At 39.9% G+C, this 19,218-nt stretch overlaps 1 pseudogene; it reads right to left on the bottom strand.

Moving 5' to 3' along the window:
* Nucleotides 1-2,047: 2,047 nt before the first annotated feature.
* LOC106800429 (52 kDa repressor of the inhibitor of the protein kinase pseudogene) lies at nucleotides 2,048-6,116 on the bottom strand (annotated as a pseudogene).
* Nucleotides 6,117-19,218: the final 13,102 nt, after the last annotated feature.

Below are 19,218 nucleotides of genomic sequence, written 5' to 3' on the forward strand. Positions count from 1 at the left end.
TTGGCTTTTGTATATTAACCTTGTATCCAGCAACCTTACTATAATTGCTTATTAGTTCCAGGAAGTTTTTTGTTGACTATTTCAGATATTCTACATAGACAATTACCTCATCTGTGAACAAAGACAGTTTTATTTCTTCCTTCCCAACTTGTATACCTTTTATTTATTTATTTATTTATTTATTTATTTATTTATTTATTTATCGTATTGCATTAGCAAGGACTTCAACATGATATTGAAAAGTAGTGGTGGGAGAGGACATTCTTGCCTTGTTCTTGATCTTAGTGGGAAAGCTTCTAGTTTCTCAGCATGAAGAATGGTGTTAGCTGTAGGTTTCTGTAGATGTTCTTTATGAAGTTGAGGAAGGTTCCCTCTATTTCTAGTTTTCTGATATATTTTATCAGGAATGGATGTTGGATTTTGTCAAATGCCTTTTCTGCATCTATTGATATGATCATGTGATTTTCTTTAGCCTCTTGATGTGATGGATTACATTAATTGATTTTCGAATGGTGAACAAACCTCACACGCCTGGGATGAATCCCACTTAGTCATGGTGTTAAATTCTTTTTATACATTATTGGATTTGGTTTGCTGATATTTTGTTAAATATTTTTGCATCTATACTCATGAGAGATATCAGCCTGTAGTTTCTTTTTCTTGTAATTTCTTTGATATCAGGGTAATTCTGGCCTCATAAAATCAGTTAAGAAGTAATCCCTCTGCTTCTATCTTCTCAAAAAGATTATAGAGAATTGGTGTAATTTCTTCCCTAAATGTTTGGTTGAATTCACCAGTGAACCCACCTGGGCACAATGTTTTTAAAACAAAATTTTTAAACAAATTTTAAAAACCCTACATCCACATTTTATTTGTGTTGAAATAAGCTTATTTCATTGAAATAAGATGAAATAAAAATATACTTAGATTGAAGTAAAATTTATTTTTCTCACTAAAAGTAATAGCCATATTTTCTGTATTATCCCTAAATAAACCACAAAACATTTATTTTTGCAAGTTTTCCAGATCAAGATGAAGAAGTAAATATAGTCATAGAAAGATAGAAGAAAACAGATAAATGAGTTGTCAGTATCCATGGCCTCTGAATCTCTTTTTTTTTTTTGTGAGGAAGATCCACCCTAAGCTAACATCTGCCAATCCTCCTCTTTTTGCTGAGGAAGACTGGCCCTGGGCTAACATCCATGCCCATCTTCCTTTACTTTATATGGGACGCTGCCAGAGCATGACAAGCAGTGCGTCGGTGCGCGCCAGGGATCCGAACAGGCTAACTCCGGGCCACCCCAGCGGAGCGTGGGCACTTAACCGCTTGCGCCACCAGGCATGGCCTCTGATTCTTTCCTGACCATGAAACAGAAGTATTTAACATATACCTGATAAAAAGCTTATGACACAGGAAAATGTAGGCCCAACAAAGTAATATAAATAGCTACAACCAGATGTGGAACAACAATGACAGGGTCTTCCATTCGAACTTCAATTGTAACTTGCTCCTTTAGGTTCACTTAATAAAGAGAAAACCTACGGTGACACCCTTGTTTAATGAGCTCACAGTTTTTCTCTCTCTGGTAATTCCCTTACAGATTTTTGACAATATACTTAAAACTCCAACTAGTCAAAGGTCAATTGTGAAAGACATTGTTACATTTTATAAAATGTATTCCTTCCTCCCACATCTTCCCCAAATCTATTCCTTCAAGGAACTGATAACACAATATGGTTAGATCCACAGTGATGATAAATGCTATGTTTAAAGTGACTTTAAACAATTCCAGAGTGCCAGTATCAGAGATTATGCAGAAATGAAATATGACACTTTCAGTACTATCTTCTGGAACAACAGATGAGTCTTCAAAGTGTGAGCATTAAAACGGTTGTTTAAACAGATAGATTATCAATAGCTAATTTATTCAATCAGAGGCCTATAGGCAAAGATATTCAGTGATTAACTAGCCTATGTACACCTTACAGCTTTCCCTCTAAATATTAAATATAGGAGAAAACCTATTTTTAAACATTCTCTTATGAATTATCTGTAGGAAGCACCGACAGTTGTAGAGAGTTTGATATACGCGTTTACCATTAAATCCAGATCATGTTTTATATAAAAATTTGTGTTAAGCAAAGCTAAGTTACTTGACCTTTGGTCTATCAGTCTTCCTCAGGTATGCTTTGAGACTCTTTCACCCATTTGCATAGCTCTCGTTCTCAATATCATCCCAGGAAGAATACACATGACCTTCAACAATGCATAAACGTTAGGAAAAAACTTAGGTCAGGCAGATAGAGGGCTTCCTAAGTGGTGGATGGAAGCTCTACCTCTTTCCTTCTGTGTTTCTACTTGAATCTCCAACAGTGAAGCTGGGCCAAGAGTGTGTCGGGATTGGCTAAGTCACTTCTGTACAAGTCAGCATGGTGTTCCTCTGATGTGTGGAATTTGAGCTGTTCCATGACAGATAGCACTAGAGATAAGCATTTATGAGCTTTGGGGTATTGTTCTGAGAATATATCTTTAAGTTCCTGAGGAATGTGCTCCACTATTGGAACACCTTAGGGATTCTTTACAGTAATTCTCAGAGGTTAGTTGAGATTCCCGGTTATCTTGCTGAGCTCTGAGGAGTTTCCCAGGGAGTTTCATTTGAATATCAAGTTTGGTTATGAAATTTATGACTTCCTCAAACCAAAATACTTGGTAAGTTTTGATATTTTCCATCACCTCATTAGTGAATACAACACTACTGTCAAGCTGCTGGCTGCAAAGAAAACATCACAGATTTGCCCCCTGGAGATTTTTTCCAAAGACTCTTATAAAAGATAGAACATATTTTAAGGTTAAGATAGGACATTTTTAAGTACAAAAATGAAATAAAAATCTGTTGATATACTGCAGAGGACACATGTTCAGCCAGCTATACAGTTATTCCGTCTAATGTTTGTGTCACTGTTTATACCATCTGAACATGAAACAAGTGCCTGCAGGAGATCTATTAAAATTTCAAAAGCATCTTGCTTGTCTGTCCATTGAGAATGACAAATTTCCTTCAGGTCGTTACCCTTTTCTTCATTATTCGGAGAAAAGACAAATTACATTGTCAAGTTCTAAAACAGTTGTGGTAATTGATGGATAAGAGAACAAACTTCCTCAATTGTTTCCAGTGCAACAGACACTCCCATAACAGGCACTGGTTTTACCAACCACATATTTTAAGGCACAGGAAGAGCAGAGTGTGGAGACAGCTTAGGGATATTTCTGCAAATGTCTTGAAGCAGCAACTTGCATTTTTGAAGAAAATCTACTGGACATAATATACGCCTGGCCACGACAGTACTCCACATTTAGTTCCCACTTCTCAGTTACCATACTGTAAAATTGCACAACCAAAATTTCTGCATCAGCTTCAGGAGGCAGGAAGCCCACAAATTCTTCTCTTGGGTACGAGATGCATCAACAAACCTCACCAGCACAGGCTGGTGTTCTTCCCCTGCTATGTCCGCACATCGTTGGTGATCATGGAAGAGAAGTAAGTCTCTCACTTCCCTGAGGATTTCTTCCCGGATGCAGCTCTCACAGATCTCGAGCGTCTGATTCTGCTGTTTTCCAGTGGAACATGTTAATTGGTGTTGTCTCCAGTGCTTTCTCAAGACCTTTTCACCAGAATTTATCCCGCACTTCAGCAGTGCTTGAAAGTTATCAGGAGTAAAGAGAACCTAAGGGATTTCACCAGCCTCACGTCCATCCAGAGGTAGGTTTTGTTTACATAAAGAATCAAAATTTCAAATAAAGATTTTAGATATTGTTTTCCTTCTCTTCAAGAGATAAACATAAAATGTCTTCATCCCATTCTTCACCTCCTTCTTCCTCATGAGGTTCTGATCATCGCTGTTATTTGTGTCCTTACATTTTTGTTCCTGTACAGAAGTCTAGTCAATTTTTTTCTGTTTTTTCGTTTGTTTTCTTTTTATGTTTCAGTGTCCTGACTGCATCTTCACTCAATTCTTTTATTCATTTTCTCTATTATGCAGACTGTTCAGATGACTGGTAAGGTGAAAAATTGTCCTGTAAGGACTGCTTCTACATAGTCATAGAGGTCATAAAGGTGTTTATCTCAAAGAGATAGAGGTCTCAAAGTGTTTGGCACATAACCAATAATGTTTTATCTTCTAAGTTTTGTCTTTTAAGTCTGCTCTTCTACAATTCTTCACCTACTGCTGCATCTGGCCAGGGGGCCCAGGGAACCTAAAGAAGACCAGACCTGACTCTTCCTTGTGAAGGTGGGGGCTGTGAAGAAGTGAGGTGTCCTCACCCCTCAGGTCCAGCTCTCCACTTTCTGTCTTCTCAGGGTAGCCCACCCTCAGGTAGGGCTGGGGAGGAGAGCCAGCCCAGCACCGACTACCTAGAATTCTGTGACAAACTGTAGATTAAACAGACCTTTTTAGGCATGCAAACATTCAAAAAAATTTACCTCCCTTGCATCCTGGGGTAGGCAGGCTTCTAAACTGACCCCCAATGATCCTGCCTTTGAGGGTGGGCTGGACCTAGTGGCTTGCTTCTGATGCATAGAATAAGGCAAAAGTGATGGATATCACTTCCGAGATTAGGTTACAAAGACTCACCTGGTCTTGCTTGCATTCTCTCTTGCTCTCTCGCTTGCTTGTTCTGGTGAAGTCAGCTGTCCTGTTATGGGCCGCCTCATGAAAAGGTCAATATGGCAAGGAACTGAGGGAGGCCACTGGTCATTTAGTCCTGAGGAACTGAGGACCTCAGTCCAACAGGAAACACTGTAAGTGTAATCACCAACAAGAATAACCACTACCTCACCCAGTAGTAATTCCCTAGTATGTCTTTTAAGAGAGGAAGAAGAAAGAACATCACATTGATCATTCTATTTCTAATCTAGTGGTTCTCAAGTAGGGGCTATTTTGCCCTCCCCCGCCCCGCAAGGACATTTGACAATGTCTGGAGACATTTTTGATTATCATGACTTGTGGAGTCGGGGGCAGTACTAGCATCTAGTGGGTAGAGGCCAGGGATGCTACTAAACATCGTACAATGTACAGGACAGCCCCACAACAAAGACTTATCCCATCCAAAATGTGGATAGGGCCAAAGTTGTGAGAAATCTTGTTCTAACCTAATAGTTTGATTCTTCAACTTGTGGTTGATGTCCCACCTATGGGTAGTTTGCCTACATACTTTATGTTTGTTAAGGCTGACAAAGTGTAGAATATTGCTGGATGACAATTACTTGCAAGAATTTAACCATGGGAGGCTAATAGGGGTACTCGGCATGAGAACTGTCAGCTACAGCAGGTAAGTGCAAGGATGGAGCCATAATTTTAGGAAGCAATATCATTTTTTTGTGTGTGTGTGAGGAAGATTAGCTCTGAGCTAACATCTGTTGCCAATCCTCCTCCTTTTGCTAAGGAAGACTGGCCCTGGGCTAACATCTGTACCCATCTTCCTCTGCTTCATATGTCAGATGCCTACCACAGCATGACTTGATAACCAGTGCATAGGTCGGAGCCCAGGATCCGAACCAATGAACCCCAGGCCACTGAAAGTGGAGCACGTGAAGTTAACCACTATGCCATCAGGCCAGTCCCGTGGAAGCAATATCATTTTTTAATGGCTTCCTCCCTGTGATATTGTGAATTATAATAAGAAATATATATTTGGTCTTTGTCCTCATTTCTAGCACAGAGCTTCTAAAACCCTTGGAAATTCCAAAATGATGACAGAGATTAAAGTGTCTTTTGTTATGTTAATGAGATGACTTTTGGAATGCCCCTGGGTCACCTAAGGATGAGGGCTGGTTGCCAGGGGAACCAACCTTGTGATTGGAGGATTGGAACTTTCAATCCTACCCCTGGACTTCCTGGGAGGGGAGACGGAGGTTGAATTGATTACCAATGGTCAATGATTTAATCAATCATGCCTATGTAATGAAATCTCCATAAACACCCCAGAGGACAGGGTTTGGAGGGCTTCCAGGTTGGTGAACACAGGGAGGTGCTGGAATAGTGGTGCGCCCGGATAGGGCATCTGCGTCTCTTCCCACACACCTTGCCCTCTGCGTCTCTTCCGTCTGGATGTTCATCTGTATCCTTTATCATATCCTTTTACAATAAATTGGTAAGCGTAAGTAAATGTTTCCCTAAGTTCTGTGAGCTTCTCTAGCTAATTAATGAAATCTGAAGGGAGGAGAAGTCATGGGAACTTCTGATTTATAGCCAATTGGTCAGAAGTACAGGTAACATCCTGGACTTGTGACTGGCATGTGAAGTCCAAGGAAGGGGTCTTTGGAACCTCCAATCTATAGCTGATCGGTTAGAAGCAGAGGGAAAACCTGAGCTTGCGACTGGCATCTGAAGTGGAGGGCAGTCTTGTGGGACTGAGCCCTTTACCTTTGGAATCTGATGCTATCTCCTGGTAGATAGAGTCAGAATTGAGTTGAACTGTAGGACACCCAGCTGGTGTCCCAAGCGTTGCATGGTGGTGTGGGAGGAAAACCCACACATACTCACACACATATCAGAATTGGTCTTAGAACCATTTTACTTTGCTAGAGAAGTCTCTGCAGCTATGCTTGACTAACTCTTGCAGTATCTCTGATGAATTTTTAGTCTTTCTCATAAATGCTTGTTCTATGCTGGTGGCTTAAGATTGTACTCTTATCTCATGCCTGGTTTTTGTCTCTTCTGTGCCAGACTTGATTTTATTTGTGCCTCAGAGTAATGCTTTCAAATTTGCTTCAACCTAAACTCTGTACCTCTTAGGACAATCCTGACACAGTCCCATATCTGACACAGCCTCCCAGAACCCCAGCATAGGGATGGCACTACAGGGCCTTGCTTGTTCAGGAGGGAAGTTTAAACATTTATAACCAAATTGTTACCAAATTGTTAATTCATGTATTCATGAAGTTCAGCATTAATGAATAACTAGTAGGTTAGATTTTATAATTTACGTGTTAACTAATAGCATAGATCATACTACTTAAAGTTAGAAAGTTTTCTAGTATAGACCAGCTTCATAAATTTTTAGTATTACCTACGAGGCGTCTAAAACCATATCATAGTCGAGCATTCAGTGTTCTACACGTACATAGAAACTGGGTTGGCCAGTTGGACTAAATTAGCTGATCCTAATTGCTTACTATTTTCAATCAAATAAATATTTAATGACTAGTTGGTAACTAGTCCCAGATTTGTTACATCAAACAGCCATAAAGCCATTGTCATAGAATAATCCCAAATTGATTGGCAACTATATGTCTCACGTATTACTCTAGAATTGTTATTTATATGCAGAGGATATTATAAGTTCCTTTAAATTTATAACTTCCAAGCATAAATTGTTTTTGAAAAAAAGCATAAATATTTTCCATTGAATTCCTTAACTCCTGCTTTCCTTTCTGAGATTTTTAACCTTCCATGTGTGCTCTTAGAGTTTTTTTAGTCAGCCTCTGTTCTAGTTATCTCTTGCTGCATAATAAGCCACCTGTAAACCTAGCAACATGAAAACAACAACAATTTTATTATGGTCATAGAATTCAGATAGGGCATGGTGGGGACGTTTTGTGTCTGCTCCACTATGTCCAGGGTCTCAGCCAGGAAGACTCAACGCTGAGGGGTGACCTGAAAGGCTGGAAACTGGAATCATCTGGAGGCTTCTTCACTCACATGCTGGTACCTGAGCTGGTTTGACACAGTCTGGGCTCAGCTGGGGCTGTTGACCAGAGCACCTACATGGGGCCTTTCTCACTGGCCTGGGTTTCTCACAGGATGGTGCCTAGGTTCCAAGAGGGAGCTTCCTGAGAGTGAGTGTTCCAGGAGACCCACATGGAAGCTGCAGGGCCTTTTATAACCTAGGTTCAGAAGTCACACAGCATCACTTCTTCCAGACTCTGTAGCAGGGATCAGTAAACTATGGCCTCATGCCAAATCCAGCCGGTCCCCTGTCTTTGTAAATAAAGCGTTATTTACACAGCCATGTCCGTTTGTTTGCATATCGACTACAGTTCCTTCCTGCTCAGATGCAGAGTCGAGTGGTTGCAACAGAGACCATGTGGTCTGCAAAGCCTAAAATATTTACTGTCTGACTCTTTATAGAAAAGGTTTGCCAAGTCCTGCTCTATTGGTTAAAGCAATCACAAGCCTGCTCAGTGTCAAGGGGAGGGACTAGACCTCACCCTTGGTGGGAGGTGTGTCGAAGAAGATGCAGCCATTTAAAAAAATCATCTTAGCACCTGTTTGCCTCTCAGCTTTTAATTCTTGTTTGGTTTTTAGTTTTGTAAGCTACTTAAAATAGCTCTCTAACTATTTGAATGTATACTAAAGTTCTGTTAGATAAGGAAAGTGGGAGTCAGCTATATTATTTCAAGTTTTATTCTTTCGCAACTCGCCTGTGTCAGCTCTTGTGGGTAAATATTTGGGTGATGATTCTTTTTAAAGAAAGCTTAGAAAGGTTAACTCATGTTTACAGAGTTGATACCTGTGATAAAAAAGACCTTCAGCTCTGGGAAAAAAAAAAGGCAAACAATTATCCAAACAGTTAAGCCTTGTTTGGTCGACAAGTTTCAGGTTTTAGAAATACTTACTTATTTACGAAAAAATTTATACTTACATATGCTATATTGGTACCGTTTTAATTAACCCCCAATCTCCTCATCTATAGAATGAGGGGTTGGGTAGTCAGTGGTTCTCAGCCTTGGCTACATATTCAAATCATGGGGAGCCCAGGTCCCTAGCCTAGATTATTAAATCAGAATGTCTGGAGGTCAGGCCCCGATAGGTTTTGAAAGCTCCTCAGATGATTTTAATATACAGCCAGGGCAGAGAAATGTGTGGTTGGGTGATTGCAGGCTTCTTTACAGATGGTAAAATTATCTTGTTCTGTGGTTGTAAAGGAGATATAAAATTGGAAAATTTTCCCATATTTTTTGCTTATGCTATTGAGAAAATTATTTGGAATGAAAGTTGTTTTTGTCTTAATATGATAGCTAGCATGATTTCAATAACTCACAGTCATTTGGACTAGCTGATTTAGCATGAAACTAAGTCAAATATTTTGATTCTCCTATAACTTTTGACCTACTATCTCTGTCATTTCACACTATTCATTTACTGAAACAGACCTAGCATTTGTTTGTTTGTTAACAAACATGCTAGTATGACGCCTCTTTTCAAAATGATATTGACAAACATTTTAAAATATGTATTAGCATAGTGTTTCTCAAACTTAAGTGTGCACATGAATCACTTGGGAAATCCTGGGAAAATGTAGATTCTGAGTCAGTAAGTCTGGGGTGAGAATCTGGCCCAAGAATCTGCATTTTTAACAAGCTCCCAAATGGTACCTATGTTTTCCATCCATCATCCATGCACTACACCTTGAGTAGCAAGGTATTAACATACCCAGCCAGACTGGCTAATTTAACTTGGAACTGCAAGTTTAATCTCAAAACTGACTGAGAAAAAGAATGAGGTCACAAGAAAAAGAGAAGGAGTGTTAGAGTCATTTTAAAATTTATTATATTGCGTATACTGGCACTTCGTTTTTTGTTTTTTAGAGAAATAACCGTCTGAGAAAACTATGGAACTCTGTTGCTGGTTCTTTCCACAGGTTTTACCAGTACTTGTTTTCTTCAGCTGTGTGATAATTTGTCCTCTACAATATAGAGCTCGCGCAGTGGCTGTTCAGCAGCTGAGAGCCCATTTCGTCAGAGACAAGATGGTGCAGTGGCATAAGCGTTGGACTGGCTGTTACAAGACCTGGATTCTTATCTTTATCACCTTTTGACGTGTGAGCTTGAGCAGGTCAGTTAATCTTGCTGAGCCTCAGGCTTGTCTTTAAATCTAGGCGAATAATCCCTGTCCGCCATATAGCATATTAAGAAGAGCAAATAAGATCGTTGTGAAAGTGTTTTGCAAATTACAAAGTGACTTATATATGTAAGTTATTATTATTATTGTTCACAGAGTGTTCTTGACTCCAGATGCACATCCAAGAACACATTGGCTTTTGATGCTGTTAACTTTCCACTATCTTTACTCGTAGAAGGAGCATTAACAAGAATTAGATGATAAATAAGGTACCTGGAGTTTTTCTCTGTCTTAGAAGGGCCTCATCCACAGAGGAAAGGTAAGCTTTTAATATAGCATATTAGGCATGTAATATGGTTATTTACCTATCCCTTCCAGAGTATTGGATCTGGAACATGTATGTAGGCATTTCCTGGATTTAATAAGCACTTTGGTCCTTTAGGGAAGACCAAGGTAAAAGAATGAGAATTCCAGGGGAATTTCCCATTGACTTCCTAGAACACAAGTACGCTAAACATAATGTTCTTTTGGTCCAGCCTAATTTATCGCTGGGAACATTGTCTGAATATCAATAACTATTTTCAAGGTAGCCTAACTTTCCAGTACAATATGTTCCAGAAGCCACTATCATAAGGATGTTAAGGAATCCCTTCAGTGTACTTGTCCTGCCATCCAGTCCTCATCTTGGGGGGAGACTGGGGAGTGCTAGTCTGTCCACAAACTTTAGGGTGGCTAAGGGATCTCTTATACTTTCAGGGTAGACCCAGAAAATAAGCCTCTGGGTAAGATGTTCTCTTTAGTCTTGTGTTAGCTATTAAGGAGAATTCCAGTTGGAGAGTTTTGCTCTAGGTCATCTGAGCATTTCTTTTTCCTTTAAAGAATTCCAGGGCATTCCAGTTTAGCTCAGAATATGCAGAGCTTACCTGAAGTAAAAGCAGACCTTTCTTGGAGTAGCTGTGGACTAGAATAATTTCACCCCATCCCCGCCTCTGTCATCCTGTAGTCTCCTGAAGCTTCCCTGAGAGTCAAATGTGGGTTACTCAAGGGTTTACGTACTCCCCAGGGATGCCAAAAGATTCAGGTCCTGTTGTAGCAGTGCTTACCTGATACGAGTAACATTTCTTTAATTCTACCATTTAAATTTTACTTTACCAGAAGGAAGAGAATAAACAAGCATCACTATATGCCATTACTGGGACCAATATTCCTACTGTCTAAAATGAAGTTTAATATGTCAACACTAGGAATGATATGACAAGATTCCGCTGTGGTTGTAGGAAATACATCAACAAAATGTATTGAGATAATATCTTTTAAAGTTTATGAATTTCTTTCTCCTCTAATCTGTATTAAACTCAATCCCAATTTGTATTCAGAAGTCATCCTAGACAGTAGTGGGTGGCAGAGCATTCCATCAACCAGGAATTTTAGCATAAGAAAGCAATCCCTGTTACACTGACCTTGCAAATTGACTCCTCATCTTTGCTTGCTGCCTCTATGGTGGCTGAACCTTGAGCCTTTGCCTTATTGAAACTGATCTACCCAGAAGTGGAAGAGTCCAATTTCAGGATAAAATGTAGACAAATGGTAGGGCCAGCCCGGTGGCATAGCGTTTAAGTTCGTGCTCTCCGCTTCTGTGGCCTGGGGTTTGCAGGTTCGGGTCCTGGGTGCAGACCTACACACTGCTCATCAAGCCACGCTGTGGCGGCATCCCATATAAAGTAGAGGAAGATGGGCATGGATATTAGCCCAGGGCCACTCTTCCTCAGCAAAAAAAAGGAGGATTGGCAACAGATCTTAGCTCAGGGCTGATCTTCCTCAAAAAAAAAAAAAAGTAGACAAATGGTAAAGGAAAAAAATAAAGTAGCTTCCACATTCCATTTCACATTGCTATCCCATTATAATAAACATCTTTTTTCTTAACACAGCCCCTCTGACATTTTACCATATTCATCTTTGAGTGGAGTTTTCTCTTTCTTATTATTTCTAGAATAATCTTTCTTGTCAGACATTATGGACAGACACTTGGCTATGAATGCTATTGCTTTTTTCCCCAAATTTCCTTGTATAGGATATTGCAGGTTTCTCTAGCTGAATTGTTTATAGGCCCATAAAACCTTAACAGTTTTCAGAAAATGTGTCATAAAAATAATTTCTAACAGTAACAACAGGAGGCTCAGAATCTCTTGGAAGCTGCAACCAATGGAGCATCAGCCCCGTCCTATAGTAGCTGGGATGCTGGGGATGAAATTTCTCTGGATAAGTTTGTGGTCTATCAGCACCTGTTCCAGTGTAGGAATAAATATCTCTCTGGAATAGAAGAATGGGCAGGAAATCAGTAACAGTACATTTCTATGAGTAGCCTACCCACAGAAGCACACAAAGTCACATCCGTACCAGCCTGTGTTCATGGTGAAATATAGAAGAGAATGATACAATCCCCTCAATGTCTTATGGGAACCAACACAAGGTTGATGCCAAGAAATGAAGACAGAGCTGTGGTTTCCCGCTGCTCTGATATTTCTGAAGTCTGTGTTGTTAAAATTAGCATTTTTGATACTGAGCAAGGGCTCGATCTGCTTGCCGCAAGATAAAAGGCCAAGCAGGTGGTGGTAGAGAAAGAACTTTAATAAGCGATAAGCTAGCGTCCTGGAAGATGGCGGACTATCGTCCTAAAAAACCCATCTTAAAGGGGAACTGATTTGGAAATGACTTATATAAGGCAAACAGGATTGGGGAGGGGGCTCAGCAATGTCAGGTGATGGGTGACTACAGAATGTTGGGCACTTCTCCATAGCAGATCTGCTGAAGGCAACATTCCTGTGGACTCGAAGAAAACCTCAGTTACTTTTTTTTTTTTTTAACTCTTTATTTTTTTTAATTTTATTTATTTTATTTTTTTTGTGAGGAAGATCAGCCCTGAGCTAACATCTGCCAATCCTCCTCTTTTTTTGCTGAGGAAGACTGGCCCTGGGCTAACATCTGTGCCCATCTTCCTCTACTTTATATGGGACGCCGCCACAGCATGTCTTGACAAGCGGTGTGTCGGTGCGTGCCCGGGATCCGGACCAGCGAACCCTAGGCCGCTGCAGCAGAGTGAGCGCACTTAACCGCTTGCGCCACCAGGCCAGCCTCTTCGGTTACTTCTTTATTTGGGACAGAAGGAACAGTTTGGGCCCAGGACATAAATTTTCTGCTAACAAGTTATTCTTTCTACTGGTCACAGATTGGTTTGCCTACATACAGTTCTAAGTGTTTTCCAAAGTACACTGTAAGAATAAGAAGGGGAGGGGAGCATGTGGCCTTGGGGGCTGAAGTTCTTTGCGCAGAGGTGACTGTCTTTCGTATTTCTTATGATGTGTGAAGCTTACAATTGGTCATTTTAGCTTCTTAATGCTCCTGCATAATGCTTAGTCAGGCAGAGGGCTGTGGGCAAGTTACTCTCTTATCAGTGGTCCTCCTGCTGTTCTACAAGGCAAGCTTAGAAACATTGGTTACTTTGTTTCCCACCTTAACCTTGTGGCTACAGGGACAGTTTCATCCTAATCCAGGGAAACTTGAACTCCTTCGTCCGTGGTTTCGTTTTTAGTTTATCAATATTGCCATCACTCTCTTATTAAAGGAGCTTGTTTGTAAGAGTCTTGGATAATCCACAAAAAGTCTGAAACTACTTTGGCACAGGTAAATAATAGAAGTTATAGTAAAATCTAGAAAACTACCTGGTGTGTTCTAATTCCTTAAACTGTGAGTATTTATACATAACAAAGGATTTATGGGATTCAAGAAGATGGACTCTCACACATGCCAAACCAACTGTTTGATTTCATGGACAAGATTGATGGCAACTGCTAAGTTAAGTTTTAATTATAGCCAATAATTTTATTCTTTCGTATGTTAGCAAAGCTTCTGTTAAAAGATTGAATTTTACTTCTTTAATTTAAATTTTAATTCTTACTCTGTTTCAGCCCCTGCTGAAGGTGCTAATGAGCACTAAAATTTCTGTAAGTAGGTGGAAGGCAAAGAGAAAGAGAAAAAAAGGAAGAGCCACAGACTTGATAACCAGGCCTTCAGAATTGATCATACATTACTTTGCTAGTTAATCCACCCCACTCCCAGAAAATTAGGGATATTATTGGCCCCCAAAATATCATATAATAATTTTTAAATCCATAGCACAAAGAAGGCCAGTTTCCTGGGGCCAGCCCAGTGGCATAGCAGTTAAGTTTGCACGCTCTGCTTCAGCAGCCCGGGGTTCAGAGGTTTGGATCCAGGGCGCGGACATACGCACCGCTTATCAAGCCATGCTGTGGCGGCGTCCCATATAAAGTAGAAGAAGATGGACATGGGTGTTAACCCAGTGCCAATCTTCCTCAGCAAAAAAAACAGGAGGATTGGCAACAGATGTTAGCTCAGGGCTAATCTTCCTCAAAAAAAAAAAAAAAAGAAGAAGAAACAGCAGCCCAGTTTCCCTAGCCTGCCAATGCAGGATAGAGTAGCTATTCCTATCTCTGACACTTTCCCATCCCTTAATCTGTGTCTGTCTTAAGTTTTTTCCACGTAATTAGGATGATGGGAAGACTTTTGGCAGAAAAAATAAACTTCTCATATATATTTTATCTTTCTCAGATAAGAGCAGAAGTCATCATATTTGTGCTTTGTGGATTTGCCAGTCTGGGGCCCACTGTGATCTTGTCAGAAGACCTAAGTGAGGGCAGGAGAAACTCTCAACTTCCTTTTCCTCCTATTAAACCTCTGTAAGGCTACAGTACAGACAAGTTTAGAAATGGGATACAGTTAGTTAGGGCAGAAGTGAAGGCCCTGGTGGAAGGTTTGTTTCTATAAAGTGAGAAGTATGAATAGTAAATTTATTAAAATGGTCAGGGACCAGGAGAATAGAAATGGTGTCAATTTCCTATACACTTGATAAGTAGATGAACACAGGATTAGTCATGGAAGGTAGAACAAAAGGATGTTTCTTAAGAATACATGTTGTTATTCATTGAAATTTTAAAAGTTATAAAAGATTGACAATCAGAAGAGAAACAAGTGATGAAGAGATAGACATTAGATGTTCAGAAGGAATATTTTAAAAGAGTACTTTGGACTTTTGCTATCTCATGATAGATTTTGGCTTAGATTTGCAAAGCTGGCATTCCAGAAGTTGCTTCACTTCTTCCTAGGTATTAATTAAGCTACCACTGTGTGCCGTTCTCACAGATAGTGGTTAATTGGGTCAAAGATTGGCATGCTTTTAATTTTTTAAAAGAAAAATAAAGAAGCTAGACATAAATAATTTCTAGAATTATCCTCAAGTTTAAAGAATTATACACAATTAGAAGCAGTTTCAAGGAATACCTAGGTATAATTAATTATATCCCATACTTAGGTTGAAATATTACCAATCATTGCTTATTCTAGTGTTATCTTGCTTACTTCATTTTATCCAAACCTTAAAAAGAACAGAATTTTTAAATTTGCCCTGAGCTTGTCTTGAATTTGGTCTTCTGAGCGCCCTGGTCACAGTTCTGGGACCTTCAGCAGCTTTGTCAAGTATTAAAAACTCTTGTTTCTGGGCCAGCCCCGTGGCTTAGCGGTTAAGTTTGCGCCCTCCGCTGCTGGCGGCCTGGGTTCAGATCCCGGGCGCCCACCGATGCACCGCTTCTCCGGCCATGCTGAGGCTGCGCCCCACATACAGCAACTAGAAGGATGTGCAGCTATGACATACAACTATGTACTGGGGCTTTGGGGGAAAAAATAAAGAAAGAAAAGGAAAAAAAAAACAAACTCTTGCTTCTTCCACTGAGGCTTTACCAGCCTTAGGCTGGTGTCTGCTAATCTTCAATAAGCTTAGGTATCCTTTCCCAGTGTACTTGATCATGTCCCTAGTACTCAGAGGTGTTTTCCTTCCTCAGCTGAAGAAGAAATAGAGGAAGAACATTCCTTCTTGATTACCTTTGTAATGGTTAATTCTATGTGTCAATTTGCCTAGGCCAAGTTGTTGGTCCTACACCAGTCTAGATGTTGCTGTAAAGGTATTTTTTAGATGGGATTAACATTTAAATTAGTAGACTTTGAGTAAAGCAGATTACCTTTCATGATGTGGGTGGGCCTCATCCAATCACATGAAGGCCTTAAAAACAAAGACTGAGGTTTCCTTAAGGAGAAGGAATTCTCAAGCCTACAACATAGAAACTTTGCCTGAGTTGCCAGCCTGCCCTACAAGGCAGATTTTGGACTCGCCAGCCCCAAAAGTGCATGAGCCAATTCCTTAAAATAAATATTTCTCTCTCTCTCTCTACATGTGTATATCCTATTGGTTCTGTTTCTCTGGAGAACCCTAATACAACCTTTCTAACAAGAAAATTATTCCTAGTGAGGTAAGTCAGACAGAGAAAGACAAATACTGTATGATCTTACTCATATGTGGAATCTAAAAACACTGAACTCATAGAAATAGAGAACAGATTGGTGGTTGTAGGGTTGGGGGAAGGGGGGGAATGGGTGAAGGTAGTCAAAAGGTACAAACTTCCAGTTATAAGATAAATAAGTTCTAGGGAGATAATGTACAATGTGGTGACTAGTTAACAATACAGAATACTGTATGGTATATTTGAAAATTGCTAAGAGAGTAGATCTTAAAAATTCTAATCATAAAAAAAATTTGTAACTATGTGAGGTGATGGATGTTAACTAAACTTATTGTGGTAATCATCTTGCAATATATACATATATCAAATCATTATGTTACACACCTTAAATTAACACAATATTATATGTCAATTACATCTCAATAAAACTGAGGGGAAAAAAGAGATATACCTCTTTTTTTTTTCTTTGTGAGGAAGCTTGGCCCTGAGCTAACATCCATGCCCATCTTCCTCTATTTTGTACATGGGATGCCTCCACAGCATGGCTTGATGAGCGGTGCATTAGTCCACGCCTGGGATCCGAACCTGCAAACCCCAGGCTGCCGAAGCAGAGTGCACGAACTTAACCACTACGCTACTGGGCCAGCTGTATTCCTGTATCTTTACTTTTAGCATTTTTTTTTTTGAAGCTAGAATTGCACTTCTAATTTGCATCAATTACTTGCATTTATTTGCAAGCATTTTTTCATGGGTTCCTGGGTTTCCTTAGTAACAGCGCTAACACATTTCTATTGCACAACTTCTTTTTTTTCCCCAAAGAACCTTATCATTTATTTATCTTTTCTAGAAAATAACATTTCAAAATTACGTTCAATATAAAGTAAAGTTAAAACATAAATCCAGGGTGATTTCTTCATACTTCTTTGTCACTATTTTTTCAGATGGAACTCTTAAAAATATTTTAAGTCTTTGAGGAAATCTATTACGTAATGTTCATTTCCGTTTTTACAGAATATAATTAATTATATTTGATGGATTATGGATGGGGAAGAAGAAGGGTATCTGAATGAATTTAAAACACAAAAGACTGCAAAATTGATGGTAAGAGTGATGACAGAGTACAAACGCCAGTTTGCAAGGGAGGAGGTAGAGCCGTTAATAGTGATAAATTAAGAATCCTTTTAGGATTTCCCCTAATAAGCTGGTAGCGTGTAGAACACATGGCTCTCTCAAGTTCCTTTCTCCTAGTCTCCCTCATTGCCTGAACCTCAGTGGTGTCCTACTGGAAGAGTGACTTTCCAAGACTGTCATGAATGCCTTCTCCACTGGGGCTTGTGTATCTTTACCTCCTTGTGTGGAAAGTAGGTGCTTCTTTGAGTCTGGGTGAAACAAACACATAGAAATACGACTTAGTCCTTAAAGATTAAAAAGGAACACACCCAGTTCCCAAGTGGGAGAAAAAGTTCAGAACAATCAGCAACATTTTTTTTGAGTATCCATCATATGCAAAGCACCTTACTCAGGCTCTTTGGAGTGGTCAAAAAAAAAAAAAAAGAGTAGAAAACACATCTCATGTCTTCAAAGAAATTACAGAGGGGCTGATTTTGAAAAAGCAGAAGATACATCTTACTGTTTAAAAAACTCCCAGAGGGACTTAGCTGCCACAGGTGGAATGTAGAATCTGTTTGCCATTACCATCATTTCTTAGGAATCCTCTGTGGCCCCGGAGGAGTCAAAGCCAACTGTTTCTTTCTTCAATATAATCATCCAGCAGCAACTGTGACAAGCATGTGCACTGCAAAGAATTTTTCCAGAGTTAGGTGTCTCCAGGGCCACAGAGATCCCCCTTAGCACTTTGTGGGGAAGTTGACCATTTGAGAGTAGAGAATAAAAGAACCATGTGTGAAAGTATTTGGATGTATATAAGTAGTGTGTGTAAAAGGAAATGTATTGTCCAGCCTTGTGTTGTTTTTCCTTCCTTCTTCCTACTGGAACAAATTTGACTATTTGTTACCCAGTTAGTAGGAAAAGTTGTAGGTCTGAATAGAAGTTTCCTTGTCTGTTCAAAGGGTGATTATAGCTGGTGGTTGGAAGCCTGGCATTTCCAGAGAAGGAGAGATGGCGGCACCCTTTTGCAATTTTCAGACAGTGGTGAGAATTCTGGCCCTTTGTCTTTAAGCATTATATTAAAAGCAGACTTCGACTTTTTCTTTCAGCATTTTATTCAAAAGAAAGACAGGAGTCAAGGATGGGTCCAAAGTTTTTAGCCTGAGCCATTGGAAGGATGGAATTACCTTAACTAGATAAACAGAGCCACACTCAGGGAGAAGCAAGTTTTGGGGTGAAGATGAGGAGTGCAGTTTGGAACATGTGGAAATTGAGATGCCTATTAGACATCCAAGTAGAGAAGCTGAGTAGGCAGTTGAATACATGAGTGCAGACAAGTCAGGGCTGGAAATACAAATTTGGAATTCATCTATGTACGCAAGACTGAATGAGATTCCCAAGGGAGAAAATGTAGCTAGAGGTTAAGACAGAGAGCCAAGACTGAGCCGTGGAGCACTCCTGTGTTTAAAGCCAGAGAGACAGGAGGAACCATCCAAAGAGGCTGCGGAATAGCAGCCACTGAGGAGAGAGGAGAGCCAGGAGAGTGTGGTATCCTTAAAGCCAGAGGAAGAAACTGTTTCGAGGAAGAAAAAAAAACATGATCGTGTTGAGAACACTGCTGATAGGTCCAGTGAGGATAAAGAAGATTTGCCTTGGATTTTACAACGTGGAAGACATTAGTAACTGTAACAAGAGCAATTTATGCGGAGAGGTGGGGGTAGATGCCTGAGTGAGTGGGTTCAGGAAAAATGGGAGAGCAATTACAGAGAAGGAAGATAGATGATTACTTTGAGGAGTTTTTCTGCAGAAAGAACAGAAATAGAGCAGTAAGCTAGAGGGGGAAGTAAGGTCAAGAGTGGTGGTGGTTTTTGTTTTTTTTAAGTGGAAGAAGAGTACCATA

This window comes from Ceratotherium simum, chromosome 3 (assembly GCF_057802395.1).
Source record: "Ceratotherium simum simum isolate JZ-2026a chromosome 3, ASM5780239v1, whole genome shotgun sequence".
Lineage (NCBI taxonomy): Eukaryota > Metazoa > Chordata > Mammalia > Perissodactyla > Rhinocerotidae > Ceratotherium > Ceratotherium simum.